Raw genomic sequence first — 16,106 nt, 5'->3', positions numbered from 1 at the left:
CACCTCATAATTTTGAGATGTATTCCATAAGCCCATATCAAGCTTATCCTTTCGTTGTTGATAATCCAACAACTCCATTCTAGCATTTGTGGTAAGCGTGCTCTCTCAAGATCTTGTTTCCCTCCGTTCATTCGATTCCATTCTTTCAGTTCTTCCAGAGGCATAGTGATGTTGCTCTTTTCAATCATCGTCTCGAATTGCGAGGATCGTGTTCTTTTTGTGCTTATCCATTTAACTGGAGTGTCGTGCCCTCTATTCAAGTCCTCTCATCTTATCAAGTTTTCCATCCTTTCTCAACCGGAGTGCTGTTTGAAATCGTTCTTACCCCTTGTGCCATTCTTAAAATAGTTCCGGAGGCAGTGTGTTGTTGATTTCATCGAGTATCCTCTCATATTGTCAAGTTCATGTTCAATTCCTTCCATTTACAGCTGGAGTGCTGCCCAAATTATATCATTCTTATTCCTTCTCTACCTTGTTTTAACCGGACTGTTGTGTCTATCATTCTTCTGCTAACCGGAGTCTCATCCAAGTGCTTTCATTTTGCCAAGTTCATATTCTATGCCTTCCATTTCTAACCGGAGTGTTGTCGTAATTGATCCTTATCGTTCCTTGTACATTTCGTTTCTAGCGGAGTGCTTGCATGTACTTCTTGCCAATTACAACCCTTTACTCATGTCTTTCAACCTACAAGGTTCTAGTAATGTTCCTTGTTCCTCTTTTCTAACAGAGTGTTTTCAACTTTGTTCATCTTCGTTGTATTCTTTCTTTCAAATTGTTCAACCTCGCAAGGTTCTTTGGTTTCACTCATTTGTCAAAGAAGCAACTTAGTTTTACCTTTTCTCTTCCTCTTCCGTTTCTCTTCGGTGCCATCCTAGATCTCGGGACGAGATCCTCTTATAGTGGTGGAGTGTTGTAACGCCCCGAGACTGATGCGCCAGGTGTCTCCCAGTTATTCGCCGTCATTGCCATGTCATTCGCTTGCGTGTTGCATCTTGTCATGTCATCATGTGCATTGCACCATCATGTTTTCAAAACTTGCATCCGTCCGGGTTCCCCCAGTTCTGTCCGTTGTCCGTTCTGAGGCTAACCACACTCGCACGCGCCCGCGGCATGTCCGAAATAGTATTTTATAAGTGGCCGGAAAATTTTCTCGGAGTGGGTTGAAAGTTGGCGTGCGGTGTTGTTTTATTGTTAGTAGGTCACCTGCCAAGTTTCATCGCATTCGGAGTCCGTTTGACGCCCCAACGGTTAACTATAGCGGCATTATAGCCGGTCTAACATCGGACGTTTTCGGTCTCCGAAAACTGTTGCCGGGTTTTCCCTCACTTTCCTCCCTAGTCCGTCTACACAGTCCACTACATACCGCCAGGCCCAACCTAACCTCTCTCGTCAGCCCGCGGCCCTCCTCACGCGCGCATCCAAAAGCTGTCCCGGACCCGACCCGGGCAGTCGTCACCAACGGGTCCGGATCATCCCCAAACATCTACAAAACATCACCGTTTTCTTATTTGGAATCCACTAGCTTTTTATCTCAACCATACGATTTTATACGGATGGTTCAAATACCCCTTCCTTTTCCCTATATAAAAAGCCCTGGTCCTAAACTGGTCTAACCCTAAAATCTAGGACATTTGTCCCTTACCCCGCCGCCGCCGCATCTTCAACGGGATCCATCCCGAGCCAACCCGCGCCTCCTTCCTCCACTGTTTTGCCTGAGCCAATCGACCAGCTCCTCTCGATCCACCACCCAACCACCATCAACTCCTCCTTGCGTCGATCCAGCCGACAAGAGAGGAGTTCCTCCTCTGTTTTTCTCCTCGTCACCGCTTGCTCCTCGCCGCATCCACCAGGACCGGCCTCGTCCCGCTCCTCTTCTTCCGTTGCTCTCCCTTTCTTCCTCCTTTTCTCTCTCTCACTTCTCGATCTCTCTCTGTTTTGAGCAGAGCACTCCGCCGCCAAGGACGCCAAGTCTCGCCCCACGCTCGGCATGCCTTGAGCCACCCGAGGTCTTCCTCCTCGTCGACGCTGCTCCGGCGAGCAGTACCAGGACGCCGCCGCCATGGCCTCAGCTCCCCGCCCGCCTCCGGCCACATCCTCGACTGGAACCGCCGGAGTCCTCAGCGCTGCTGCCTCTCCTACGCTGCTTCTCTTGCCCGAGCGCCTCAAGTCCGGCCGACGGAGATCCCTCGCATCGAGTCACCGTCGCTTCGATCTCGCGCCATGCTTCCTCTGTTTCGAGCAGACGAACGAGACAGCCATGGCCCTGTTCGACCGAACCGGCCAGAACCACGGGGCGTTGACCGCGCCTTTCCTCGCCTGCTTGTACCTTGCCCCTTGCCCGGATTCAACCGTCCCCGCCGGCGCGTCATCTTCAAGCCATCCGGTGTCTGGTTCCCCGTCGCTTGTTCTCTGTGCGAGGGAGACAACCGGGGAAACGCCAAGTCCCGCTCGATCCCCTGCGTTGACCAGACGAGCGCGTCCGCTCGCGGGATCCACAGATAGTCATGGTTTCCTGGCTATGGACATTGGATGTCATTGATAACGGGATCACATCATTAGGAGAATGATGTGATGGACAAGACCCAATCCTAAGCATAGCGCAAGATCGTGTAGTTCGTTTGCTAGAGCTTTTCCAATGCCAAGTATCTTTTCCTTTGACCATGAGATCGTGTAACTCCCGGATACCGTAGGAGTGCTTTGGGTGTACCAAACGTCACAACGTAACTGGGTGACTATAAAGGTGCACTACAGGTATCTCCGAAAGTGTCTGTTGGGTTGACACGGATCGAGACTGGGATTTGTCACTCCGTATGACGGAGAGGTATCACTGGGCCCACTCGGTAATGCATCATCATAATGAGCTCAAAGCGACCAAGTGTCTGGTCACGGGATCATGCATTACGGTACGAGTAAAGTGACTTGCCGGTAACGAGATTGAACGAGGTATTGGGATACCGACGATCGAATCTCGGGCAAGTAACATACCGATTGACAAAGGGAATTGCATACGGGGTTGCTTGAATCCTCGACATCATGGTTCATCCGATGAGATCATCGTGGAGTATGTGGGAGCCAACATGGGTATCCAGATCCCGCTGTTGGTTATTGACCGGAGAGTCGTCTCGGTCATGTCTACATATCTCCCGAACCCGTAGGGTCTACACACTTAAGGTTCGGTGACGCTAGGGTTGTAGGGATATGTATATGCAGTAACCCGAATGTTGTTCGGAGTCCCGGATGAGATCTCGGACGTCACGAGGAGTTCCGGAATGGTCCGGAGGTAAAGAATTATATATAGGAAGTGCTATTTCGGCCATCGGGACAAGTTTCGGGGTTATCGGTATTGTACCGGGACCACCGGAAGGGTCCCGGGGGCCCACCGGGTGGGGCCACCTGCCCCGGGGGGCCACATGGGCTGTAGGGGGTGCGCCTTGGCCTACATGGGCCAAGGGCACCAGCCCCAATAGGCCCATGCGCCTAGGGTTTCCAAAGGGGAGGAGTCCCACTAGTGGAAGGCACCCCTAGGTGCCTTGGGGGGGGGGAGGGAAACCTCCCTTGGCCGCTGCCCCCTAGGAGATTGAATCTCCTAGGGCCGGCGCCCCCCCCCCCTAGGCCCTCCTATATATAGTGGGGGAAGGAGGGCTTTTGAGCTATGCCTTTGGTTGCCTCCTTCTCCCTCTCCAACACCTCCTCCACCTCCATAGTGCTTAGCGAAGCCCTGCCGGAGTACTGCAGCTCCATCACCACCACACCGCCGTGCTGCTGCTGGAGCCATCTTCCTCAACCTCTCTTCTCCCTCTTGCTGGATCAAGAAGAAGGAGACGTTACGCTGACCGTACGTGTGTTGAACGCGGAGGTGCCGTCCGTTCGGTGCTAGGATCTTCGGTGATTTGGATCACGTCGTGTTCGACTACCTCATCCCCGTTCTTTGAACGCTTCCGCTCGCGATCTACAAAGGTATGTAGATGCATCCAATCACTCGTTGCTAGATGAACTCATAGATGGATCTTGGTGAAACCGTAGAATTTTTTTTGTTTTCTGCTACGTTCCCCAATAGGTGCGGCCTCCAGGGCACTGTTCGGCGGCAGAGCTAGATCATGCTTGTCGTGACAGTGCGGCGCGCTCGGCAGTGGCTTGAATCCGTCGAAGATCAAGTCCCCGTGGATGTCAGCCGTGTAGTTTAAACTTCCAAATCTGACCTGACGGCCAGGGGCGTAGCTTTCGATCTGCTCCAGACGGCCAAGCGAATTGGCCCGCAGTGCGAAGCCGCCGAAGACAAAGATCTATCCGGGGAGGAAGGCCTCACCCTGGACTGCATCGTTATCGATGATCGTAGGAGCCATCGAGCCTGACGGCGACGACAAAGAGGAACTCTCAATGAAAGCACCAATGTTGGTGTGAAAACCGGCGGATCTCGGGTAGGGGGTCCCGAACTATGCGTCTAGGCTGAATGGTAACAGGAGGCAAGGGACACGAAGTTTTACCCAGGTTTGGGCCCTCTTGATGGAGGTAAAATCCTACGTCCCGCTTGATTAATATTGATGATATGGGTAGTACAAGAGTAGATCTACCACGAGATCGAGGAGGCTAAACTCTAGAAGCTAGCCTATGGTATGATCGTTGATGTATATGTTGTCCTATGGACTAAAACCCTCCAGTTTATATAGACACCGGAGAGGGTTAGGGTTACACAAAGTCGGTTACAATGGTAGGAGATCTACATATCCGTATCGCCAAGCTTGCCTTCCACGCTAAGGAAAGTCCCTTCCGGACACGGGACGAAGTCTTCAATCTTGTATCTTCATAGCCCAGGAGTCCGGCTGAAGGTATAGTCCGGCTATCCGAACACCCCCTAATCCAGGACTCCCTCAACCGGACTCAGTTGCTGCTCTAGCAAAAATTCTGTCTGATTTATACAAGGGAGAGGAAGAGGAGTTCCTCCGTATCAAGCCACGGGATGGATTCTCCATGTACAACCTTCCAAGCTGGGCGAGCTGTCATTTTTACTTCCAATATTCCCGGTGTCACAATCTCTGTGCTCCGGTGTCATCCCTGGATCAGTAATGCTCACACCACACAGTACTCGGAGGATTTATAACAGAGTAGCAATCACACACTTATTACATCGGATGTCTCAAAAGAGAACTTATTACAATAATATGGCGTAAGGCCATCTAATACGATAACAGCAGAAGGCTTGGAAGATAAAGTGAGTCCATCAACTCCAACGGCATAGCTGAGCTGCACGGCAATGACCTAACGAACCTTACTCCTCGTCTGAAAAGTCTGCTACATAATACGTTGCAGCCCGAAAACGGGTCAGCACATGGAATATGCTGGCAATATAACACAATAGAGCAAGTACAGAATAATGCTATCACTACATGCATATATGGCTGGTGGAAAGCTCTATGGTTACAATTTTGCGAAAAGCCAATTTTCCCCTACAACAAAGGAATAGATTTTAATTTAACTATCATGGTGGTTGAATAACATTGAGAAGGTTCCTCCAACTCAATCCCAATTAAAGTGATTAACAACCCAGCAATATTAATTAAACATGATGAGATACATGTGATAACCCAAGTACTAGATACTCAAGAATTGTCCATAACCGGGGACACGGCTAACCATGATTAGATTGTACACTCTGCAGAGGCTTGCGCACTTTTCCCCACAAGACTCGATCGCCTCCGTTGGATTTCTCGCACTACAGGGTGTTTGAGAAACGGATGACCGAGACACAGTCTTTCAGAAACATTAACTCTCTACTCCGGACAGACCATACCAAACCTACATCCCACTACCTACTGATCTGCCTCTTCAAGAGCTTCACGTAACTTACTCAACTATGCTAGAGCCCATAATAGCTTGTAGCTGCACACTGAAGTTTCTAGCATGAATAATCTTATGATCCCTCTGAGCCTGGGTGGCGGTCCATAGGAAAATCACACGGGTACTCCGGGATTTCCAAAAATACAGGCAACACTGGGTACTCCAGGTGCCTCAATCCACCCGGTTGTTTGATTAAGTTGCCACCTTAAGTTAAACCATTAATTAACAAACTCACATCTGTCATGGATTTCACTCAAACCCAAACCACGTCTATGAGCATAGCATAGCATAGTAATATAAGCAAGCGTAGAAGTAACTCCCAGGGGTTTGAATATAACAGGGCAATAGGTTCTACCTCATCACCTACTTCCCAACCCACAAGTTAATGACATCCTAATCATGCAATGTTTGAGGATTGGAACTAATGCATAAAAACTGGGTGATAAAGGGGTATGATCAAAGTGTTACTTGCCTTGCTGACGATCCGCGAATCCTAGAGACTCGTAGTAACACACTTCGCACTCCGGGAATTCTCTCGCAAGAAAACAATAGCATACATAAGTAACAAGCAACGATGCACAAGCAAAACTCAAATAAAAGAGGTTGACCAGGAAGTTCAAATTAAGAACTCCGGTTCGCAAAAAGAATCAAATCAAATGGAGCAACGAAACTCAAACGGCGAAAGAAAGAAGCTTCGTTTTCTAATCTGAAACTAGGTCAAATTTTACAGTAGCAAAAACTTGTTTGAGTTGGTTAAACGGAAAGATGGTTTCGAGATGAAACTCCAGGCGCTTGAATCGCCTGATTCTGATAAATGAGCGAAAAGATAAATAGAAACTAAGATCGGATCAGAAATCGCGATCTGGAAAATCACGGAATAAATCCGAGAAAAAGAAAAATGATGAACAGTTAACGAACGGACGTTCGTTATCTGGATCTAAACGAAGAACGCGTTCGTTAAAACGAACGAACGGGCGAACGCTCGCTAAATAAATAAACCGGAGAAAAACCGATCTATTAAAAAACAAAAACTAGGGTTTCGAAAAAGGAAAAAAATAAACCGAACGGTTTTTTAAAAAAACCGACGGCTCGGATCCGGCGGATACCTCCGACGAGAGGTCCGGCGAGGCGGGGTGCGGAGCGGCGGCTCGCGGGGCGGCGGGGCTTGGCGGCGGCGGCGAGCGCGAGGCGGCGGCGGCTACGGGCGGCGGGGTTGGCGGCAGCGGTGGTGGTGGTGTTGGGGTTCGGGGCGGCGGCGTATATAAAGGCGGCGGGGGCGGCGACTTGGAGGAGGGGGCAAGGCGCGGCGGAGGCGGAGTCCAACTCGGACTCCGGTCTGAGTGGCGGCGGCGGCTGGGCCTTAGGCCCAGTCGGGCGCCGACCGAAATAAAATTCTAGAAAAATAAATAAAAATCTAAAAATGCCAAAACAAATTTTCACCGTCTAAATAAAATATTTAGAACGGGATGAACATTTTCTTCCCTAAAATGAAATTTTGAAAACATGCAATTTTTCTAATGCAAATAAAATCCGAATAAAATCAAATAAAAATCAATTTAATGATTTTAATATTTTCCTCCAATATTTAATTTATTTTGGAGAAGTCATATTATCTCCTCTCTTTAATTTTTAATGTGAAATATTTTTCGGAGAGAAATAATTAAAATCAAATCCTCGTTTCATTATTTGATAAAAGAATCAAATATGAAAACCGGGAAATCCCCAACTCTCTCCGAGGGTCCTTGCGTTGCTTAGGATTTCGAGGATTACGGAACGGAAAAGCAATAAAACATGATATGCAATGATGATCTAATGTATAACACTCCAAATTGTAAATTTGGGATGTTACAATGCCGCTATGTCGTGCTCCGACATGTGGGGATATAGCCACATCGTGGGTGTTACAAGTTGGTAATCAGAGCTTTCCCCGACTTAGGAGCCCCCTGCTTGATTGAATCACTAGCGTTGTTGAGTCTAGAAGATAATGTTTTGAGTCTTATAGGATTATATATATCGGAGAGTAGGATTCTTTTTACTCCTCAGTCCCTTCGTCGCTCTGGTGAGGCTTCCTGACGTAGAGTTTTGACTCTTCTCTCCTCAAATTTCATGATTTTTTTAGGATCACGCAGGTATCTTGGAATCGTTCTGATGGTTTTGTGACGAGAACATTGTTCTTGGTGCCTCCTGACATTTAGGGGTTGTGGCAGTGTCCCGGGAAGTTAAGCTCCGAGGTGTTGTCGTCACAATTTTATCGTTGCAGTTCTGGAATACCTGAGTTCGCCGACATCGAAAATCTCTTTTATGCAGTTGTTGGTGAGATAACCTCGACGCCACCCAGTACTGGGGCGGGAGTTTGGGAGTATTGCCATAACTCGTATAACGGATGCTTTTCGAAGGTTGAGGTAGATGATTTCCGAAGATTTCTTGGTTATGTGTTGAAGGATGGATACAGCTGGATGTAGGATTTGCTAGTTTTGGGTGAGATATTATGCTTCCCCTGTATCCCCAACACCTGATTGCATAACCAGAAAGTTTCGGGAGTTTATAAGTGGGAATTCAAGTATCATGTAGGATATCTTTTCAACAGACACATGATACGATATGGGATCTATCATATGTTTGTTTCCGGCTTATTTTGCAAGCCAATCCTTTGTTTTTGTTTTCAGTTGTGGTATTCGAGTTGCTTCGAAGTCAAATGTTGATTCCATACCTTTCCTAAGCAGTGTTTTCATATTTCTATGGGAATACTAATCCTTCATGATAATCGAGATTGTCATGTCAATCCTTTTTCAACCGGTGTGCTTCCCTTCAAGTGGATCCGATCATTTCAACATCCGCAAGATCAACTCAAAGTCTTCTCATTGTTATTTGTTTCATCCGTCCCAAGTTGCCTTTGTTTTTCCCGCGCCCCACCCTTTTTCTTCAAGGATTCAGATTTCTTAATCAAGTATCCATCTTATTGATGTGAAGTCTCTTCATTCTTTCTTCAATGTTCTTACCCGGTGATTTCTCATGGAGATGCTCAGAAGCTTCAAGTTCATTATTTTTCATTCTCTTTTCTTCTCCGGTGGATTCAATTCAAGCTTTGGTTTTGAGCATAGTCCTTTCTTTTGCCCAATTCTTTTCTCATGCCGGTGCACCTCATAATCATTCCCCACTTGCTATTCAATTATTCCGGAGTGCTGAAGATATCTCAGAAGATTCAAGTTGCCATTCTCAATTCGCTCAAATTCTTTCGAGGTTGTAATCTCATTCAAGTCATTTAATTCAACCGGCGCAATCTATCTTCAAATCATTTCAACGGTGTTTCCTTTCAGTGGGCCCTAACCCACAGGTCTTTTCCCAGGATCTTACCTGACTTTTCTAACCTTCCCGGAGTTACTTTCAAATTATTTTCAAAGTTTGACGTAAGAATGAGTTATCATCAATCAAATGCCTTTCTCCAAGATCTTTCAAACTCTTTTCATCATTGGCTCAATCTCTTCGCTTTTGATTCTCCCAGAGTGTCTAACACAATTCAAGGTGGTGTTTCTCGTCGTCATTCTCGGAGTTGAAGACCGAAAAAGTGTTTCCTCTAAATCTTGGTCCATTCTCTCGAAGATTCGTGGTGCTAGCTTTATGCCATCCTCTCATCATTGTTTTCGATTGTGAGAATTATTTTCACCCATTCGGGGTAATTCAGGAGTCCTTTCAGTTTGATTCTCCGGAGGCCATCATTTCGGGTTTATTCATTCCAGCTTTCAGCTATATATTGTTCTCCAAATCTTACAGGTGCATCATTCAAATATTCTCTAATCAGCTCGTGATCTATTCGTTCTCATGTATCTAAATTCCTTCAAGTATCTTCATTCGTTTTCCAATTTTCCCGGTAAATTGTGCCTTTGCTACGTTCATTTTCAATTCTTACGGTGGTTTGTTCAAGAATTCTCTTCCATTGTTATTGTATCAATTCATTTGTTCTTTCAAATCCTACCGGTGGTCCATTGAGTTTGCGCTAAATCTATCTTAATCTTTTTACGAGAATAAGTAGTATGCCAAATCTGTTGCTTGTCATCAATTTAAATTGGTGAAGGACACGCATAACATAATTCTTATTCTTGCTTCATCCAAATGATGGATTCATTCTTCCGGAGTTTGTTCATGATGAATAAATTCTCGGTCTTAATTGTTTCATCTTTTCTTTTCCCGGAGTTCCAAGCTCTCATCATCACGAAGATCCATCTAAATCATTACAAGGCTTCACATTGTGTTTTCAACTTCTCTTTCTTTTTATCATCATTTTGTTACCGGAGTTCTTCATGGAGGTTCTACATTGTGGTTCGTCAAGGATTCCTTTCATTCTTCAATTGTCCTCAAGGTTTCTCTCAAAGTTAAGATCCACCAAGCTATACTCTTAAATAAACATGGTGTTCAACACATGTCCAGTTTTGAGGAGTTCAAGCTTTCTTCATCTTGCATTCTGAAGTGAAATTCTTTCTATCTTATCTTTTGAGGTGGTGTTATGTCATTTTGACAGCTCCCTTCATGTTTCATGATTCACAAGTTGGCCGAAATGACATAGTTTAAACACATCATTTTCAATTCGTTCATGAGATCCTTTGCAAACCATCAATTTCTTCGTTGGAGGTTATCTTGGTATAGATTTCACCTAATGCCTTCCATTGGGAATGTTGCACCTTGTGATGATTACCTATGATCCAAGTTTTCGTATCACCTCGGTGGAAGAAGCTTTCTATCTTTTCTAGCTCTCAATCAAATCTTTTTCCCGTGAGTAGCACGTTGTCACCTCATAATTTTGAGATGTATTCCATAAGCCCATATCAAGCTTATCCTTTCGTTGTTGATAATCCAACAACTCCATTCTAGCATTTGTGGTAAGCGTGCTCTCTCAAGATCTTGTTTCCCTCCGTTCATTCGATTCCATTCTTTCATTTCTTCTAGAGGCATAGTGATGTTGCTCTTTTCAATCATCGTCTCGAATTGCGAGGATCGTGTTCTTTTTGTGCTTATCCATTTAACTGGAGTGTCGTGCCCTCTATTCAAGTCCTCTCATCTTATCAAGTTTTCCATCCTTTCTCAACCGGAGTGCTGTTTGAAATCGTTCTTACCCCTTGTGCCATTCTTAAAATAGTTCCGGAGGCAGTGTGTTGTTGATTTCATCGAGTATCCTCTCATACTGTCAAGTTCATGTTCAATTCCTTCCATTTACAGCCGGAGTGCTGCCCAAATTATATCATTCTTATTCCTTCTCTACCTTGTTTTAACCGGACTGTTGTGTCTATCATTCTTCTGCTAACCGGAGTCTCATCCAAGTGCTTTCATTTTGCCAAGTTCATATTCTATGCCTTCCATTTCTAACCGGAGTGTTGTCGTAATTGATCCTTATCGTTCCTTGTACATTTCGTTTCTAGCGGAGTGCTTGCATGTACTTCTTGCCAATTACAACCCTTTACTCATGTCTTTCAACCTACAAGGTTCTAGTAATGTTCCTTGTTCCTCTTTTCTAACAGAGTGTTTTCAACTTTGTTCATCTTCGTTGTATTCTTTCTTTCAAATTGTTCAACCTCGCAAGGTTCTTTGGTTTCACTCATTTGTCAAAGAAGCAACTTAGTTTTACCTTTTCTCTTCCTCTTCCGTTTCTCTTCGGTGCCATCCTAGATCTCGGGACGAGATCCTCTTATAGTGGTGGAGTGTTGTAACGCCCCGAGACTGATGCGCCAGGTGTCTCCCAGTTATTCGCCGTCATTGCCATGTCATTCGCTTGCGTGTTGCATCTTGTCATGTCATCATGTGCATTGCACCATCATGTTTTCAAAACTTGCATCCGTCCGGGTTCCCCCAGTTCTGTCCGTTGTCCGTTCTGAGGCTAACCACACTCGCACGCGCCCGCGGCATGTCCGAAATAGTATTTTATAAGTGGCCGGAAAATTTTCTCGGAGTGGGTTGAAAGTTGGCGTGCGGTGTTGTTTTATTGTTAGTAGGTCACCTGCCAAGTTTCATCGCATTCGGAGTCCGTTTGACGCCCCAACGGTTAACTATAGCGGCATTATAGCCGGTCTAACATCGGACGTTTTCGGTCTCCGAAAACTGTTGCCGGGTTTTCCCTCACTTTCCTCCCTAGTCCGTCTACACAGTCCACTACATACCGCCAGGCCCAACCTAACCTCTCTCGTCAGCCCGCGGCCCTCCTCACGCGCGCATCCAAAAGCTGTCCCGGACCCGACCCGGGCAGTCGTCACCAACGGGTCCGGATCATCCCCAAACATCTACAAAACATCACCGTTTTCTTATTTGGAATCCACTAGCTTTTTATCTCAACCATACGATTTTATACGGATGGTTCAAATACCCCTTCCTTTTCCCTATATAAAAAGCCCTGGTCCTAAACTGGTCTAACCCTAAAATCTAGGACATTTGTCCCTTACCCCGCCGCCGCCGCATCTTCAACGGGATCCATCCCGAGCCAACCCGCGCCTCCTTCCTCCACTGTTTTGCCTGAGCCAATCGACCAGCTCCTCTCGATCCACCACCCAACCACCATCAACTCCTCCTTGCGTCGATCCAGCCGACAAGAGAGGAGTTCCTCCTCTGTTTTTCTCCTCGTCACCGCTTGCTCCTCGCCGCATCCACCAGGACCGGCCTCGTCCCGCTCCTCTTCTTCCGTTGCTCTCCCTTTCTTCCTCCTTTTCTCTCTCTCACTTCTCGATCTCTCTCTGTTTTGAGCAGAGCACTCCGCCGCCAAGGACGCCAAGTCTCGCCCCACGCTCGGCATGCCTTGAGCCACCCGAGGTCTTCCTCCTCGTCGACGCTGCTCCGGCGAGCAGTACCAGGACGCCGCCGCCATGGCCTCAGCTCCCCGCCCGCCTCCGGCCACATCCTCGACTGGAACCGCCGGAGTCCTCAGCGCTGCTGCCTCTCCTACGCTGCTTCTCTTGCCCGAGCGCCTCAAGTCCGGCCGACGGAGATCCCTCGCATCGAGTCACCGTCGCTTCGATCTCGCGCCATGCTTCCTCTGTTTCGAGCAGACGAACGAGACAGCCATGGCCCTGTTCGACCGAACCGGCCAGAACCACGGGGCGTTGACCGCGCCTTTCCTCGCCTGCTTGTACCTTGCCCCTTGCCCGGATTCAACCGTCCCCGCCGGCGCGTCATCTTCAAGCCATCCGGTGTCTGGTTCCCCGTCGCTTGTTCTCTGTGCGAGGGAGACAACCGGGGAAACGCCAAGTCCCGCTCGATCCCCTGCGTTGACCAGACGAGCGCGTCCGCTCGCGGGATCCAGCCGCGCCCGCTCCAAGGCCCGACTTGCCTTGGCCTCCTCACTGACTGGGCTCGGCCCATGGTGAGGCCACCCCTGAGCCCCCCTTTTTTTCCATTGTTGGGCCTGCTAGATTCGGCCCGATGCCTATTTTTTTCCACAGGACGAATTTCTCTATTTCCAGAAAACTACATATTTACAGTTTACACCTCCATATTCATGCATATAATAATTCCACAACCGTGCATCAGAATTAAACAAACTCTATATGAAACATGCTTAGAATTTTGTTTAGTTTCATAATAGGCAACTTTCATCCATGTTTAAATTCGTTAAAATGTTGTCTGATTTGTTTTTGCTCATAATGCCGTGCTAAAATGTTTTAATTCATAACTAATTAACCGTAGCTCGGATTTTAAATAATCTTTATATGTAAATGGGGTAGAAAATTGCCTAGTTTAACATGGTGGCATTGCTTTGCATGTTTAACAACTCTAAAATATGCTTTAGGGCAGAATAGTACCAAACCTAAAATATGCATATGAGGATTTACCGGAATTGTTGTTCGTTGTTTCCGACCTCATTTAAACTTGCCTAGATAGGTAGTTTTGTTGTGCTTCACCCCTTGCCATGCTAACCAACATTTAATTTTGTTGAGTACTTAAACAGGAGAGAACTAAATAATTGTTGTGGTGTTCCGTCAATACGCAACTCGTTGCATATTGAGCTCCACTTAATTTGTAGTTTTGTTTGTGCATTTTGCCTTGCCATGCCTTTTTAAACCGGACATGCATCATACTTGGTTGCGCATCATGCCATGTTTATGTGATGGTTGTTTACCATGTTATTTGCTTCTTTCCGGTGTTGCTTCTTCGGGTTGGTTCCGATAACATCGCGTTTGTGAGGATTCGTTCAACTACGTCCGTTTGTCTTCATCATGTACCCGTTCTTCTTCCTTGCGGGATCTCAGGCAAGATGACCATACCCTCGAAATCACTTCTATCTTTGTTTGCTAGTTGCTAGCTCTATTGCTATGCCGCGATACCTACCACTTGCTTTATCATGCCTCCCATATTGCCATGTCAAGCCTCTAACTCACCATCCTAGCAAATCGTTGTTTGGTTATGTTGTAGGTGAAGATGGAGTTTGTTCCATGTTGGAACATGGATATTGTTGGGATATCATTACTATTATATCTTGTTTACTTTAATGCACCTATATACTTGGTAAAGGGTGGAAGGCTCGGCCTTATGCTTGGTGTTTTGTTCCACTCTTGCCGCCCTAGTTTCCGTCATACCGGTGTTATGTTCCTTGATTTTGCGTTCCTTACGCGGTTGGGTTATAATGGGAACCCCTTGATGGTTCGCCTTGAACAAAACTCCTCTAGCAAGGCCCAACCTTGGTTTTGCCATTTGCCACCTAAGCCTTTTTCCCTTGGGTTCTGCAGACTCAAGGGTCATCTTTATTTTAAACCCCCGGGCCAGTGCTCCTCCGAGTGTTGGTCCAAACTGGGCGATGTCCGGCGCCCCCTGGGCAACCAGGGTTTATGCCAACCCGACGTCTTGCCCATCCGGTTGTGCCCTGAGAACGAGATACATGCGACTCCTATCGGGATTTGTCGGCACATCCGGTGGCTTTGTTGGTCTTGTTTTACCATTGTCGAAATGTCTTGTAACCGGGATTCCGAGTCTGATCTGGTCTTCCTGGGAGAAGGAATATCCTTCGTTGACCGTGAGAGCTTGTGATGGGCTAAGTTGGGACACCCCTGCAGGGTTTTGAACTTTCGAAAGCCGTGCCAGCGGTTATGGGCAGATGGGAATTTGTTAATGTCCGGATGTAGAGAACTTGAAACTTAACTTAATTAAAATGCATCAACCGTGTGTGTAGCCGTGATGGTCTCTTTCGGCGGAGTCCGGGAAGTGAACACGGTTCTTGTGTTATGCTTGAACGTAAGTAGTTTCAGGATCACTTCTAGTTCACGACCGTGCTTTGCTTCTCTTCTTGCTCTCATTTATGTAAGTTAGCCACCATATATGCTATTGCTTGTTGCAGATCCACCTCACTACCTTTTCCTACCTTTAAGCTTAAATAGTCTTGATCTCGCGGGTGTGAGATTGCTGAGTCCTCGTGACTCACAGATTACTTCCAAAACCATATGCAGGTGCCGATGATACCAGTGCAGGTGACGCAACCCAGCTCAAGTGGGAGCTCGATGAAGATCTTGTTCGTTGTTTTGTTTTGTTTCCTCGTGATCAGCAGTGGAGCCCAGTTGGGGCGATCGGGGATCTAGCATTTGGGGTTGTCTTTCTTTTTTTTGGTTCCGTAGTCGGACCTTGGTTGTATTCTGGATGATGTAATGCTATATTTATGTATTATGTGAAGTGGCGATTGTAAGCCAACTCTTTATCCCTTTCTCATTCAGTACATGGGATGTGTAAAGATTACCCCTCTTGCGACATGCCTGCCATGCGGTTATGCCTCTAAGTCATGCTCCGACACGTGGGAGATATAGCCGCATCGTGGGTGTTACAGTTTCTTAGATGACGCCTCCCAAACGCCCCCTTTCCCATAGATCCCCATCACCATCCCCATCCCCCACTCCAGAGCGTCGCAGCCTAAGCCCGGCTACGCTTCCCGTGGAGCTTGAGGAGCGACTGGCCCAAAAGAGGTGTATAGTGGTCTCTTCGCCCGACGTCGCTGAGGAAGGTGGCGACCATTACTGGCGGCAGGCACTCAAGCAGCGGGCTAGAGTATGCGGGCATGTCTTGTCCGCCGGCTACGACATCGAGGTCATCGACAACGACGCCCTGAGGCGGGATGTGTCACAGGTTAAGTGGCCCACCACTAGTAGAAAAAGGGCCTATTGTCCCGGTTCGTAAGGGCCATTTGTCCCGGTTTCTGAACTGGGACTAAAGGGTCGTTACTAAAGCCTTAGGCCTTTAGTCCAGGTTCTTACACGAACTGGGACATATGGGCCTCCACGTGGCTGATGCTGCGAGCCCAGGCAGGAGGGCCT

General features: G+C 47.1%; 1 long non-coding RNA gene across 1 annotated transcript; it reads left to right on the top strand.

The window, feature by feature from the left end:
• The first annotated feature begins 12,196 nt into the window (after positions 1-12,196).
• LOC147993275 (uncharacterized) lies at positions 12,197-15,529 on the top strand. Its single transcript, XR_015610168.1, has 2 exons — positions 12,197-14,060; positions 15,252-15,529. It is a non-coding gene; the product is annotated as an uncharacterized LOC147993275 (long non-coding RNA).
• Positions 15,530-16,106: the final 577 nt, after the last annotated feature.

This window comes from Triticum urartu, chromosome 1A (assembly GCF_056163025.1).
Source record: "Triticum urartu cultivar PI428250 chromosome 1A, HENAU_Tu73, whole genome shotgun sequence".
NCBI classification, from domain to species: Eukaryota; Viridiplantae; Streptophyta; class Magnoliopsida; order Poales; family Poaceae; genus Triticum; species Triticum urartu.
This window is presented reverse-complemented; position numbering and strand designations above follow the sequence as displayed.